Below are 16,689 nucleotides of genomic sequence, written 5' to 3'. Positions count from 1 at the left end.
AAACCTACGCCGGATGGATCAGAACATTCGTGTAACTTCGGGTAAGATGGAAAAGATATTTCCATGTGGGTTTTTTGATGTGATGGAACACCTTCCAATCCACCTTGTACACGAGGCACGACTTGGAGGGCCTGTTCAATGCAGATGGATGTATCCCTTTGAGAGGTAATATTATAGTCCATATATAATTTTCTATTTTATTTGAATGTTCTTGGCTAACCTGAAATTATGTAGGACAATTGGCAAATGCAAACAATTTGTTAAGCAGAGGAATAGAATTGAAGGATCTATATGCGAAGCTTATCTTGCAAAGGAAACTGCTCATTTTTGTTCTTATTATTTTGAGAGTAATGAGCCATGTGCTAGGAATAGGCCCAACAGGCACACGGTCGCCCTTACGAATGATCCATTATATCCGCCTATGTCCATATTCAATCAACCAGGCCGATGTTCTAAGGATGGTAGAAAGAGAAATTTGAGTGATATGGAGTTCAAGTCAGCTACACTTCATGTGTTGCTAAATTGTCCCGAAGTAGTACCATTTCTCAAGTAAGTATTGATTTAATAGTTATCAAAATATAAAATTTACTGTGATTACATCTCAATGCAACTACTAAAAATATTTGATGTGTCACAGTCACTTCGTGGGTCAATTTGGCCAAGATGCTGTATATACGGCATTTGATAAGTGGTTCAAACAATTTGTAAGTATATCCTTAAAATATTCTAACACTATGTAGGTAAACAATGTTTGGAAGTTATGCTAACTTATGAATTTTGTTAACAATATGTAGGAAAATGATCCAAATAATGATGTAAATCAATTTTTGAAAGATATATCTTGGGGACCTGTGTTGAGGTCACAACATATTCCAAGTACGTTGTGAATGGTTATAAGTTTCATACAGAGGGTTGCTCTAAAAATAAAAAAAGCAACAACAGTGGGGTGTGGGTTCAAGGTGGTGATGGCAACCAAGTTGGAGATATTGATTATTATGGTGTGCTCAAAGGAATAATAGAACTAGAATATTCAGGTTGGCCATTTAAGAAAATTATTCTCTTTAGATGCAAGTGGTTTGACCCAAATCTAACAAGAGGTACGAGAGTACACAATCAATACAACATAATTGAGGTTAATCATACAAGGGAGTATAATCGCTATGATCCTTTCATAATTGCACATAATGTTAGGCAAGTGTATTATGCTCCTTATCCATTTTGGCAGAATAAGTCCGATTGGTGGGTTGTAATCAAAACTAAGCCTGTAGGTAGGGTCGAAGTCGAGAATGTGTTGGATGTTGCATATCAAAACGATATCTCCAGTGTTCACCAAATAGTGGACGAACTTTTAGAAAATGATTTGGAACATCCTAAACACATATTGGAAGAAGTTGATATAAATGAAGTAACAATTATAGAAAACGAGGAAGAAGAATCAACTGATGAAGCTCAAACTAGTGAGGAAGAAGAATTCTCTGACGAGGAAGAAGAATTCTCTGACGAGGAAGAATACGTCGATGAGCTTTAAAAAGTTGGTTTCTTCGATAACTCTCGTTTATAGATAGTTTCCTTATATGTTTCAATCTAAATATGTATTATATTATGCAGATGACAGGCAAGGGTCAAGGTAACAATGAAGGTAGTGGTTCTCGGGGTCGAGATAAGGCTAGGAAGCAAAAGAGGAGGGTAGAATATACTACTCATCAATCTTTTACACCCTCTTCTGATTTGCCTATCACTATGCCACAGCCTCTACCCCATGGCTATACTGAGCTGCCACAGCATCACCAGCCCTACACCTTCGTGCAGACCTCGGGTGTTTCTTCACAGGGCCATCGGACTGTGCGTCCGACATACAGTCCACCTGCCTCACTACCACGTGGATCCCACCCAGCAGCATCACATGGATCGCATCGATCCATGTCACAACCACATGGATCACAGCCATCAGTGTCACAGCCAGTCGGGTCACAGCAGTCAGTATCACAGCCACTTGCGATCCGTGCAACTATGTCGCAGTCACAGGGATCACATCTATCTTCATCAGCGACTCCACCTATTGGAGGCCTTCGTTTGCGGGATAGTAGCTCTGACCCCCCTGCTCCTTCCACACATGCCTCTGATACACATGTTTCGGACGATGATGCTGATGCTGCTACTGCTGCTGAAGAGGAGGTGCATTATGATCAGTATGGCAGGATCATCATAGTACCTGAGGGTGATGGGTAAGAGTTATTTGTTATTTTTATGTTTATTTTTTTGTACAGTTTTTACTAAGATATTAATTTGTTTTATTTATTAAATTGCAGGTTCCTCCCGAGTAATATTACTACGAGGATAATCACCAAAGCAACTAGAAAGCTTTATGATGCCCCTTATGCGTCTTGGCGTGAATTCCCATTCTCACTGAAGGAAGCAATTTTCAATGAATTTAAGGTATAAATGTTCTTTTAAGCAGTATAATTATTTATATTTATGATATTTTCATATAATATTTAACTTTTGAAATACAGAGCAAGTGTGTATGGGAATACCAGTATAGCGCGGACGTGGCTGCAAATTTTAATCTCAAAGCTCGCAAGCGGTTGTCGCATTCTTTCTCCATAGCTAGACAGCAAGCCTGGCTGGTTGCTTCAGGAGTTTTGGGATGATTTGCAAAGGCAATGGCTTACTGCAGAGTTCTTACAGAAGAGCGAAAAGGGAAAGAAAGCTCGCGCATCTGAGAAGGGAGGATCCTTGCACACTGGAGGTGCGGTCAGCCTGGGGACCATAAAAAGAAGAATGGTACGTAATTGCTTAATTTATTTTAATTTTCAAAGTATATCTATTCTATTTATTAATTAAAATTTATGAGTTTTCAGGAAAAGACGTTGGGCCGTCAGATGAACCAAGATGAGCTATTCAAGGAGACTCATATTGTGAAGAAGAAGAAAGAGACGGATGAAGAAAGGTGGGTCGAGGGACGAGCCTCGACTGTACATGTAAGTTTTCACTTTTCATTAAGTATTTTCATTTACTTTTATATAAATTTTGAAATACTAATTCAATTTACTTTTTCTTATAGGATCGCTTCAGAGTTGAAGCTGAGGAATTCATACGCAGCCAGCCACCTAATGAGTCGGGCGCGCCATTCAAACTTTCGGCCGAGGATGTTGAAAGACTATGGACGCGGGCTGCAGGCGGTCCAAAATGGGGGAAGGTATACGGCCTTCCTACTAAGACATTCCATCGCTATAGGTGTGGAATGCAAGGAATAGGGACTTCCTCGCAAGCCGAGCAACTTGATGGGGAGAGCCTCTCCGCTATGCGGGAGACTGTGACAAAGCTCACATCCGAGCTAGAAGCGTCCAAGGAAAGAGAAAAGCTTAGAGATGCTCAGTACATTGGCGTGGTCGCTCAGTGCCAGGGCATGCAAGAGCAGATCAAAAATCTCCTAGCTGGATCTTTTTCGATTCCCCGGTCTTGGCCATCATCGCCAGAGGCTGCCCGTCCCCGTGCTCGTTCGTCCCGTCCTCCAAGTGGCTGTTCCTCCCGTCCTCCCCGTGATCATTCTTCCCATCATCGACAAATAGACCCTTCTCAATACCGTGATGATGATGAAACTTCATCAGAGGGTGATGATAATAATGTACCAAACAATCAATGAATTTTAGACAATTTGAACTAGACAAATACAATTTGTTTTCCATTGGGTTGTAATAAGAGTTAACTTAGTTTGGTAGTTCTATTGAAATTTACACTTTCTTGGTTTTAATGTAGCTTTTAATGTTGTTTTTGTGTTGTTGTTGTTGTTGTTGGGTTGTTGTTTGGTATTCTTATTGGAATTGTTGTTTGAATTGTTGTTATTGTTGCTTGTTAGGGTTTTGGTATGACTGGCAGGTGGTGTAGCTGCCAAAACAGGCAGTTTCTGCCAAAATAATACACAGAAAAGCGACCAACATTGGTCTCTATTTGGTCGCTTTTCACGTTCAAAAAAAATAAATTTCTGGAGAATAGCGACCAATGTTGGTTGCTACTTACCCAGATTTCTAGAAGAAGCGACCAAACTTGGTCGCTATTTCGTAAAAAAAATAAAATTTCTGGTTATATAGCGACCAAAGTTGGTCGCTAAAGTATAAAAAATAAATTAAATTCATGTATTTAGGGACCAAAGTTGGTCACTAGTTTAATAAAATAAATAAATTATTGAATAAAAAAGCGACCAACCCTGGTCTCTAGTTTCCAGATTTTAAAATATAATATTTGGATTAGAGACCAAAGTTGGTCGCTTCTTAATGATTAATAATAAATAAATAAAAAAAGTATTTTATATTTAGAGACCAACTTTGATCGCCAAATTTATATTATTAAATTAATAAAGCGACCAAAGTTGGTCTCTATAGTCAATATCCGGAATATTTGGTCCATTTAACTTAGAGACCAAAGTTGGTCGCCAATTAGCGACCAACTTTGGTCCCTAAATAAAAGAGACCATCAATATAGCTACCAGGTCCGTTTGGTCACTTTTTGGTCGCTTTTTAGCCAATAAGCGACCAACACTGGTCGCTTTTAGGCGGATTTCTAGTAGTGAACAATAAATAGTAATGAATGATATTTATGTAATAAATGCATCTGAGTCACCCGAAAAGGGTGAGATTCTTTGATATTCTGTCTGACAAATTAAATGATGATAAGCTTTAGAATATTCGGACTGTCCTTGGATCGTGGGAGAAAAGATAGATAAAGATATGAAGAAAAGGTGTATTTTGTATGTGTATGATAAAGTAAGAATCTTCGGAGAATGTCAATCTGTTGTTTTTTTTATAATGAGTGTCCAATCCTCCCCTATAGCTACATATGTCTCTATTTATAAGGACACATGGACCACAAAAACCCTAATAGTACAGTTGGGAGGAATATTCTCTATAAGGTCTTATTTCTAAAACTAGTCGTTACTTCTCTGCTAAAGGGAGTGCTTGTCCTCGTCTTCGACCTCCGTTGAGTCCTTGACCTCACCTTCATCCTCCATTGAGTATTCGACCTCGCCTCCATCCTCTGTTGAAATCAAATTGATGACACATGGCGGCCTTAGAAGGCTTTCTTAATATTTTATTAGGATTATATATAATTATGTCAATATTTAGCCCATACATTAAGTCACTCCACTTGTTGAGGTCGTTTTCGTGGGCGAGTTCAATGAGTGGATAACAACGGTCGTGGTCGTTATGACAAACAGGCAATGTGGCTCTTCGTGGACCGCGTATTTCAAACTCCTAATTTTCCCGGGTGATTTGCTGGAACCATCTGGTCGAAGAAAAGAAGTGATTCCATGATGTCATGCGTCATGATGACGCCGATTCCCGACGCATTGCGTCAATTCACGCCCGACCTTGATTGGTTCTACCGATTCCATTCTAGTGCCAATTATGATGAACCATTTCGGGCTCAGTGCATTCATCTCTATAAATAGGGGTTGTTTCTTCATTATTCAAACTTTACTTCCTTTGTAATCATCTTTGCTCTGCATAAGTGCCTCTCTTTATCTTGAATCTTCTTTGCCTTCTGAATTTTAACTTTCTTTCATACTCTCATCTTCCATATCTCGGCTTTCTATAAATTTCATAGCCATGTCTGATCTTCCTTCTAATGTTAATGAGGAGAACCACGCCTTTCCCTTAGTCATTGTATTCCCTATTTACTGGGAAGATGTCGTCACCGCTGCAGAGGGTGAAGCTCTTCCTTCAGTGTTGACTGGAAAATTTCAATCGTCAATGACATCTAGGCGCTTGAGTGAATTCAAAGCCATGTTTGGCCTTCCCAACCATGTAGAATTAATCCCCACTGGCGAGGATGAAGTGCACGTTCACCGTCCTTGGTATCGCTCTCTCTGCCTACCCATTCTCCATCGGCTACTCATTCCCCCTCCTCCCGCTGGTGGAGGAATTTTTCCGCTACTACAGCATTTGCCCTGCGCAGCTCGCCCCCTATGTTTTCAAGTTTATCAAGATGCTATTAAAGTTCGGCGAACTTTCCGGAGTCGAGGTCACGGGCACTTGGTGCATTTGTTCGCGCCTAGCTTCTATAGAGGGACGGTGTTTAACCTTCGACATCGTGGAGGAAAATGCTTGATGGTGAAAATGGCAATAAAGGTAGTCTTCTGGCTCGACTAACTCTTTGTCAAGACAGAGGTCGTTGTGGCTAATAGCGATGGTTTCCCTGAGGCCTGGAACCATACACGTAAGTGTTCGTGTTTTTTTCTTTTACCCTTTTAAGTACTTTGTTCATTTCAAATTTGTTGAGTAATACTTCTTCTCCTGCATCCACTAGTCGTCCTCCTCCTTTGTCAGGACGTCTCACTAACTAGGTCAAGCAGGTTCTTCCCCCTGGGGATTCGTGGCAAGCCAAGCTTCTTTCAAAAGTTCAAACCGGCCCTCCCCTCGACAGGTAATCTCCTTCTTCTGGACGTTATCATATTCATACTAGCTTCCTCCGTCGTACACAATTCTTATGCTTTTTTCTAGGTTCAGCCAGGAGGGCCAAAATAAGAACTACAAAAAAAACTGGAATTAGCTACGAACGTTGTCGCTAATCTATCGCTAAAATGCTCATAGCTAGTAGAATTTCTTGATAATCTGTAGCTAATCCGTCGCTAAATGAGATTAGCAACGGATTTTTCTATTTAGCTGCAGAATTTTTCTGTCGCTAAAACCTGATTTTTTAGTAGTGAAGGAATAGGGCGCCCGTGCCCTCGTTCAGGAGGAGAGAGGTCGTTGCGACTTCTGCCTCCGCCCCCGTTTCAGCTGCTGTGCTTGCTCCTTCTACGTTTTGACACATCGACGTAGATAATGAGGTTTCTTCACGTGATGAGGACTTGAGGCCCCGCAAGAGGAAGGCCATGGACGCTTGTGGAGTTCCCTCAATCTTCAACTCGTTAGAGGGCGAGATCCTAATACGGGAAACAACGACGATACACATTGGGGATGAGAATGGGGTGACTTCTGAGGCCCTTCAGCTAGAAAAGGATAATGTAGACGTGATATCGTGCCCCGAGGAGGAGAGAGCTACATAGGGGACAACTGGTGATAACTCTGCGCCAAAAGGGCAAGAGGAGGCTTCTTCTTCCAAGCCAGTAGGGGATGCTTCTCCTGCCGAAGGGGACAGAGGCAGAGGTGTCATCGATGAGGGGTGACGAATCGAGTTCTGACATGGACCCTTACGACCTGATGATGATTGACGAAGGAACCACCCAGCTTGAGATAAGGACGGGGGGGAGGTTTAAGGCTATCACGATCCCCAAGGATCGTGATATGCTAAAGAATACCGAGGATGTGGTAAACGCTCTCGGTCCTCTCTACCCTGAAGTCGAGTGGGTGACGCTCAAGACCCTAACTGACGGTACCCTATCGAAGAGCATTGCCAGCCTCGCTCTCAGGGTAAGTGTTTTTGTTCCTTATTCTTGTTGATTTGTTCTTCTGGGCTATAACTCTCGCTTTTCCTTATTTTGTAGACTATTATGATGGAGATTGAAAGTGTGTGGAAGGAGAAGAAAAGGAAAGATATTTATCAGAGGCTGAAGGGAAAATACCAGGAGTTCCGCGACAAATACCAGAATGCTCGAAAGCTGCTCTGTGAGGAGGTCGATGTGTCAGTCATGAGGGAGGAGCTACAATAAAAGACGAGGAGCTGATGGCGTCCGTGGAGAGGTTCAACATCCTTGAGGGGGCATTGAAGAGGAAAGAGGAAGAGCTCGAACTGAGCAAGGGTGTGGAGGCCTATTCTAGTGACCACCAGAATCAGGTGGTTCAACTGCAAAGTCAGTTGGACGAGTGCCAATTTCATATAGAAGATCTTAAAGGGGAGGTTGCTGAGAAGCAAGAGATGCTCGAACATACGGAGTCCTCTCGACTAGATTCTCGGAGGAAGGGGGACATCCTCAAGTTGGCGATCACAACTCTCCGTTCTAAACGAGATAGCATCTAGTCGGCTGTAGAGGCTGAGTAAGCCGTTCTCGAGGAGAGGATTGGGGAGTTGGGTAATAAGAATTCTGAGCTGCTCGAGCGAGCTTCTGCTACCGAGGTCGAGAATGCTCGCCTGCTCGAGCAAATTTCTGCTGGTGAGGATGAGAGCACCTGACTGGCCGAGCGGCCCTCTACAACTCATGCCTCTGAGTTCCCTGACATTCCCCGAGAGAGGTATGAAGATTGCATCCAAGCTGAAGCCCGATTGGACGTTATTCGTGATTTGAAGAAGACGAGTTGCGCTTTTGAGACGGCTATCGAGGAGGCTCGAGTCAAAGGTTGTGAGGCTCGGCTGCCTACGACTTTGACCCTGATACGCCTCAACCTAGATCGAGGAAGGTGGCGGGGATGTGGACCAGCTCGCAGATAGGGACTGGAGTGATACTGCTTACGGTCGAGGTGGGGAAAGAGAGGATGGTGGAGACCGGAGTGGTGATGGCCACTAGATGTTCTGCCTTAGTTTCTGTATAGCTTTTTGTATTTTTGTTGACATATTTGAGCGCTTTTATACAGACTCTTTATCTGAATATCAAAGTTGATTTTTGTTTTACATGCACCTTTTTTATCTCCGCGTTTTGCTTATGTACTTGTATCTTTTACTTCTGTACTTGAATGCTTTGCTTTTGTACTTGTACGTTTTGCTTCTGTATTCCTTTTGTTGTTATCCTCTAGGTGGCCATAGCCTTTGGGCCGAATATACATGGGCCATATCAGCCCTTGTTCAAACTATCGATTATATCTCTTAGTTGAGATGTGGCCAAAGATCGATAGGTGTTTTTCGATCTGATAGAACACACAAGTTGAGTCGTGGCTGAAGGGACGATAGGTGTTGTTAGAGCTAGTCGAATGTACCTTTAAGTTGAGTCATGGCTGAGAGCCAATAGGTGTTGTTCGAAATAGTCGAACGTACCTTTATGTTAAGTCAAGGCCAGGGGCCGATATATGTTGTTCGAGCTGGTCGAACGTACCTTTAAGTTAAGTCGAGGCCAGGGGCCGATAGGTTTTGTTCGAGCTGGTCGAACATACCTTTAAATTAAGTTGAGGCCAGGGGCCGATATGTGTTGTTCGAACTAGTCGAACGTACCATTTTGGAGAGTAGTTTTGACAAACGTGTATCTTTATTATTTCAATGTTGTTGTTTCAATTACATCATTTTTCGTCCTTAGGCAATTTTTGGAGAAAATTTACAAGTTTTTGTGTTGGCTGGCATCCCATTCCCAGTTCCAGTATATCTAGTCCCTTTATTGTTCGACTTGGAGATTCTTGAAGAGTCGAGCAATGAAAAGATAAGTCATCTCGTGCATTCCATGAAGTGTCCCGCTCGTCGCCTTATTAAAAACCTCCTTGATAAAAACCTATTAGGACAAAACTCAAGTGAGGAAAAAGAGTACGACTTATGGGGCATTTCTTGTTTTTTAGATGTTGAAGTACTTGAGATGTTTGATATTCCAATTGTTTGGTAGGAGCTTCCCTTCCATCGTTTCCAATTGGAACGAGCCCTTGTCTGCTTGCCTATAATTTTGTACGGTCCGTCCCAGTTGGTTCCTAACTTTCCTTCTCGTGGATCCTTGTTTGCTTGGGTTTTGGATTTGAGTGCGTAGTCCCTTATTTTGAGCAATTGAACCCTCGACTTTTTGTTTTAGTAGCATTTTGCTTGCTGTTTTTGAACGACAATCCTTATGTATGCCATGTCTCGTCACTCTTCGACCTCGTCGAGATCTTGTCTCCTACTCTAGTCGTTTCCGGTGCCGCTTTCATGGGAATTCCTTAGGCTGGGTTCTATGACTTCGACTGGTATAACTGCTTCAATTCCATAGAATAAAGAATAAGATGTCTCTTTTGTGCTCGTCTTCGGGGTGGTTCTGTGCGCCTATAATACTTTTTGGGAGTATTTCCGGCCAGTCCCTTTGCTTTTTTGAGTTTCTTCTTCTAGATGTTTAGTATTAACTTATTGGAGGATTCTGCTTGTCCGTTTCTAGTTGGGTGGTAAGGAGTTGAAAGTATTCTTTTAATATGTCATTTCTTGAAGAACTCAGTAGTTCTTTTTCCCGTGAACTGAAGCCCGTTGTCACAACTTATTTCTTTAGGTAGGCCGAATCGGCAGATGATGTTTTTCCATATGAAGGTGATTACCTCTTGCTCACGAGCTTGGGAGAATGTCCCTGCTTTCGCCCACTTATAGAGATGGTCAGCTAAAACTAAAAGAAATCTTACATAACCTCGTCTCGGCAGAAGTGGACCTACGATGTCCATTCCCCCTTTTATAAATGGCCATAGAGAGGTGACAGAGTGGAGGTGTTTGCCTGCTAGGTGGATTATTGGGGCGTACTTTTGACACTAATCGCACTTTCTCACGAATTTTGAGGCGTCTTTCTTCATGGTGGGCCAATAATACCCGGCCCGTATGAGGCACCTGGCGACTACTCGATCGTCGGAATAAATGCCGCAATGACTTTTGTCGACCTCCTTGAGGACGCGTTGGGTTTGGTTTGGGCCTAAGCATTTTGCCAAGGGGCTGTTGTATGTTCTTTTGTATAAGTCGTTGTGGAGGAGGCTGTATCTATCGGCTTGCATCCTCAGCTTTGTATCTTCCTTTTTGTCGCTTGGGAGAGTGTCGTCTTGCAAATAAGAAATAATACAGTTGCGCCAGCCCCAAGTTAAATTTACAAATTTTACCTCGATTTGGTCTAATGCTGAGTTGAGGAGATGAACTACGCTCTTGTCCCCGGCCGTTATTCTTTTGGTGGTGGCGGCCAATTTGGCGAGGCTGTTTGCTTTGATGTTGAGTCGTGGGATTCGGTCGAGTTGGCATTCGTCGAAGTTGGGCAGCAATTTTCAGATCTTGGTTTGATATTTCTTCAACCTTTGCTCTTTGATTTGGAAAGTCCCAGTAACTTGGTTAACAACGAGCTGAGAATCAAAACGGTGTTTTAACCGCTTCGCCCCACATTTGAGTGCTAGTCTTAACCCTGAAATTAGGCCTCATATTTGGCCTCGTAAGTCATATCCGGGAACCTTATGGATTGGCGAATTATTTCGCCGGTGGGAACCTCAAGCACGAGTCCCAGTTCGAACCCGAAAGCACTGGATGCGCCATCGGTGTATAGGACCCAGAGGTTCTGTGTTTGAAGAGAAGCTTAAGCGGCTTCCTTATCTGGCTCAAGCATTACTTTTGCGCTAAAGTCTGTGACAAAGTCAACGAGCACTTGCGACTTTATTGTTGTGCGAGGCTGATAAGTGATGTCGTGCTCACTTAACTCGATGGCCCATTTGGCCAGCCTTCCCGACAGCTCAGGTTTTGTAAAATTCTTCTTAAAGGAGAAGTGGTGATGACCGAGGTAGGGTGGCACTAAAAGTAGGGTCTAAGCTTTCGTGAAGCTACAATCAGGGCCGAGGCTAGTTTCTCGAGGTGAGGTTACATCGTCTTGGCGTCGACAAGTGTTTTACTGAATAATAAATTGGGGACTCCTTACCTTTATCTTCTCGAGCCAAGACCGCACTTACCACCACTTTCGAAATGGCGAGATAAATAGGGAGGCGCTCCCCGGGCTCGGGTTCTTAGAGCAAGGGTGATGATGACAAGTACGCCTTCAATTATCGCAGTACTTGTACGCACTCGGGAGTCCACTCGAGGCTGTTATCCTTTTTGAGTACGCTGAAAAACCTATAACATCTATCAGACAACCACGAGATGAATCTAGATAGGGAAGCAATTCGACCAATCAATCTCTGGACTTGCTTCTTAGTAGTCAATTGCTCTGGTATCCCGTCGATAGACTTGATTTGATCCAGGTTGATTCAATCCCTCATTGTGATACCAAGAAGCCAAAAAAAATCTCGAGGCTACGCCAAATGCGCATTTCTCGGGGTTTAGTTTCATTCCATACTTCCTTAGTATATTGAAAGCTTCCTTTAGGTGGTCGATATGATTCTCTACCTTCACGGACTTGACCAACATGTCGTCGATATATACCTCCATGGTTTTGCCAAGTTGATCATTGAACATTTTTTTGACCAACCTTTGATAGGTAGCTCCTGTGTTCTTCAGCCCAAATGGCATGACCCTATAACAATATGTTCCCTTCTGGGTGATGAACATAGTTTTCTCTTGGTCTTCTTCCTCCATGAGCATTAGTTGTAACTTGAGTAGGCATCCAGAAAAGTTAATAGCTCGTGCCCTGCCGTTGCGTCGATGAGTTGGTCGATGTATGGAAGTGGGAATGAATTTTTTGGGTATGTTTTGTTTAGGTATGTGAAGTCCACGCAGATCCTCCATTTCCCATTTCAGTGTTTGACCATCACTACATTGGCAATCCATTTGGGGTACTTCGCCTCCCTGATGGAGCTGTTCGCCAAAAACTTCTCAACTTCTTTGTGGACGGCCTCATTGATGGTGGGGTTGAACTTTTGTTGGACCTGCCTTACCGAGGGTAAAAGGGGTTGACATTTAGTTTGTGCGTGGCGATCTCTTTGGGGATGCCTGGTATATTTGCATGACTATAGTTGAACAAATCTACGTTAGTTATTAAGAATTGACTAAATTTACCTGATTCACGGAGTTTGTTGCCGATGTAGGCCTTTTTACTAAGGTCACTATGATCTTGTTGGATGGGGTCGGGGTTTTCTATGGCTAAATCTGTGGCTTCGGCCATCTCAGGTTCCATAATGACTTCCTTGGCTTCACTTTGTGGCAACCTTGACCTTGCTGATTGCTATGCTTCTTTTTTCTTATCTTTCTTTTGTTGAGTTGTCGTGCTATTGATGGTAATTCGATAGTGCTCCACTTCCATCATCTACCATAATTCTCTTAACATCAATAAGTAATGACAAGTGTATCATTGTGAGGAAAAGTCAAATCATCGGCATCTGATTCATCGAAAATGATAGTATATTCGAGTTTGTCATACCGTTCGCGGCTGATCTATCTTTTGAGCTTGTGGGTGGTGGTGAATTTGATGCCGTTGCTAGAGGCAAATAATCATCTTGATGGTACGAGTTGGTGAATGGGGCTTTTGACGGGCCTGGACATTCTCGACCCCTTGCTAAGCTGTTCCTACCTTTATCTCTTAGCAGTTCTTTGAGGCGCCCTTGGTGCAGCAAGTTCGCTACCTCTAGTCTTAGGGCGATGCAGTCTTCTATTTTATGTTCACGTTCTTGGTAGAACTCGCTAAGGGCGTTAGATTTCCTAGTGCTTGAGTCGGACCTCATCTTTGGTGGCTATTTTACCTTCATTCTGAGCTTCTCAAGAGCGTAGACCACCTTTGTAGGCGAAATACAAAAAATGTGAGCAGATAACAAGTGGGGTATACCTCTATCGTTCATGTGAGTTCCTGATCTCAACCTAGTCAGGGCCATCTTCATAACGAAAGGAGGGAACGGGTGTCCTGACATAGGGCTGGTGTCATTCTCTGCCTGGCCGTGATACTGGGTGGTCTCTCCTTGTATTATCCCCACTTTCTTTCCTGGCTCGCATTGTACCGAAGTGACTCATCGAGTTGGTCCATTGAGATCATCATCGTCTGCTCTGACCTCGGCACAGTAGGCATTATGGATTCATCCCAAGTGATCGGTGGATACTTCATTAATCGACTCAGTAGCTTTCTGGTCGCCCTCGAATCCTCTCTACTCAACTCATTTTGAAAAGCTGCGACGACCATCACTTCGAAAATATTTGGTAAGGCCATTCTCACCCTGTTGAACTGGGCGAGGAAGTCTCTCAATCCCTCTCATGTGGATTGCTTATAGGTGAAAATGTCGTTTACTCTCGTTTCAGCTTTCTTGGCCCTGGCATGTGCTATCACGAACTTGTCGGCCATCTTTTCGAATGTTTCTATAGAACGGGCCAGTAACTTTGAATACCATGTCAATGCCCCTCCAATGAGAGTTGCCAAATTTTTTCGGCAAGACGGAGGACACTTGCTCTTTGGTGAGCTCGTTGCCTTTCACAGCGCTAGTGTAGTGAGTCACATGATCTTCGGGGTCGGTCGTCCCATCGTAGATTTTGAGATATGGGGGCATCTTGAAGGTCTTTGGTATGGCATGTGGAGCCGCTTCCTCACTGTACGGCTGTTCTACAAACCTACCGGTGTCCCTTTTTGGCAGTAATTCGGGGGCGCAGTGTGACGACCCGGCCCGTCGTCACGTGAGTTACCGCCCCGTTTCCCCCATTTTCTGCTTCCTTATGTTTTATTATACGAGTCTTGGGCGAATGAGTTGATTTGGATTGATTTTGGATGGAAATGAGACACTAAGTCTCTTTAAGGAAGACTTGTTTTGGAAAGTCAACCGGACGTTTACCTATGAGTTAGAGGGCTCGGATGTGATTTCCAGTTATTCGGTTAGCTTTGGGGGATAATTTGTGACTTAGGAGTGTGATCGGAATTGATTTTGGAGGTTCGGTGTAGAAATAGGCTTGAATTGGCGAAGTTAGTATTTTGGCGAATTCCGGTTGGTAGGTGAGATTTTGATCCGAGGGTCGGAATGGAATTCCGAGAGTTGCTGTAGCTTCGTTAGGTTATTTTGGATGTGTGTGCAAAATTTCAGATCATTCGGAGGTGTTTTGGTTGGGTTTTTGATCGAATGCGAGTTTCGGAAGATTTGGATGAACTTAGGCTTGAATTTGATGTAATTTGATGGTTTAGGTGTTATTTGTGGTGTTTTGATGATTCGAGCAAGTTTGAATAAGGTGTTGGATCATGTTTGAGTTTTTGGTTGAGGTCCCGGGGGCCTCGGGGTGATTTCGGATGGCTAAACGGGAAGATTTGAACTTAGAATTTGCAGTGGAAATATGCAGCAGCTGTGCAGGCGGGCGTCCATCGCGTTCGCGGAAGGCTATTTTCTAGACCATCACGTTCGCGAGTATGGCTCCGCGTTCGCGTATAAGGGGCCTGGGGTCCTGCCGAGTTTATTCATCGCGTTCGCGGTCAATGGGACGCGTTCGCGTAGTGGAGCCCGCTGAAGCCTCGCGTTCGCGGGATGGACACCGTGTTCGCGAAGGGTTAATTTGGTCAATGATATTTTTGGGCATCGCGAACGCGAGAAGTCTTTCGCGTTCGCGTAGAAGGAATTGGCACCTGGGCAGAAGGGTTTTTATATTATTTCATCCGCGAAGCTTAGTCCATTTCCACCATTTTTGAACAACCTTGAGAGCTTTTTGATGAGGATTAAAGAGGTTTTCGACTGGGATTGATTGGAGGTGAGTCTTATGGCCTAGAAACATCGTTTAATTGTGGATTCAACACTTAAATTCATGGAAATTTGATTAAAAGGGGAAGAATTAGGGCTTGACTTTTTGAATGAAAATTTGGGGTTTGAGGGAGCATTTGAGCTCGGATTTTGGTAAATTTGATATGTATAGACTCGTGGCGAGATAAGGAATCCGGTGATGTGAATTTTCTGAATTTTCGAGAAGTGGGCCCGGGGCTCGGGTTTTGCCAACTTCGTAAATTTCGATGTTTTTTGAGTCTTTTCGATTGGTTATATTTCCTTAGCCTATTGTAACGTATTCGTTGTGGTTTTCGCCCGATTCGACGCGCGAGGAGGTTGATTTGCGAGGCAAGGGCATAGCGAGCTAGGACTTTGGCCAGCTTGAGGTGAGTAATGGTTATAAATGATGTCCTGAGGGTGTGAAACCCCGGATTTGCACAACGTATTGCTATGTTGAGGTGAGACACACGATGCATGATGAGCGTGGGGTCCATTACTGCTGGGGATTTGGACTTGGTCCATCCCGATTGCTGATTCTATTGTATTTTGACTGAGACTTAATTAATATAATGTTAGTTTGGGCTAGTTGCCATGTTTGGGGCCTTGTGCCGACCTGCAGAACCCTTAGGGGTATTTGTACTGATCAATCTCACTTTACTCGGTAAAAATCATACCCTCAGTCATGTTTCTAACCGCTTAATAAAATACGAACTGGCTCTAAATAGCTAAACAAAATGAGAGTAACATGTGGGCTGGAGTCCCTATCCTATCTTAGTATGCCCGAGGGGCTAAGTTTATATTGACTGAGAGGGGTTGAGAACCCCATTGTGAGGGTATTTGATATGTATTGGATCGGGCTGCACGCCGCAGCAGTATATATATTTATACGGATCGGGCTGCACACCGCAACAGTATATTATTGGATCGGGCTGCACGCCACAGCAGTATATTTATATGGATCAGACTGCACGCCACAGTAGTATAGCGCTTGGGCTGAAGGAGCCCCTCCGGAGTCTGCACACCCCCAGTGAGCGCAGTCGACTATTATTATTGGATCGGGCAGCATATATATATATATATATATATATATATATATATATGGATAGGGCTGCACGCCGCAGCAGTATACTATATGGATCGGGCTGCACGCCGCAGTAGTATAATTATGATTTCGGCGATCGTGAGGAGTAAATGAGTTGAGTACTGGCTTAAAGGATTTTTACCTGGTTTCTTCATTCAGTTGTTGTTTAAATGTTCTTACTGCTTTGATATAGAACTGCTTAGTGCTTTTTACGAGATTTCTTTCCGTCAGTCATTATTTATTGCTATTACTCACTGAGTCGGAGTACTCACTTTACTCCCTACACCATGCGTGCAGATACAGGTATTCCGGAGGCGTAGATTGAGCTATTGCTGCTATTCAGATCTCACCGGAGTCATCGAGGTAGTTGCTTGGCGTTCGCAGACCCGATTTCTCCCTCGATCC

Source organism: Nicotiana attenuata, unplaced genomic scaffold, assembly GCF_001879085.1.
Source record: "Nicotiana attenuata strain UT unplaced genomic scaffold, NIATTr2, whole genome shotgun sequence".
Lineage (NCBI taxonomy): Eukaryota > Viridiplantae > Streptophyta > Magnoliopsida > Solanales > Solanaceae > Nicotiana > Nicotiana attenuata.
This window is presented reverse-complemented; position numbering follows the sequence as displayed.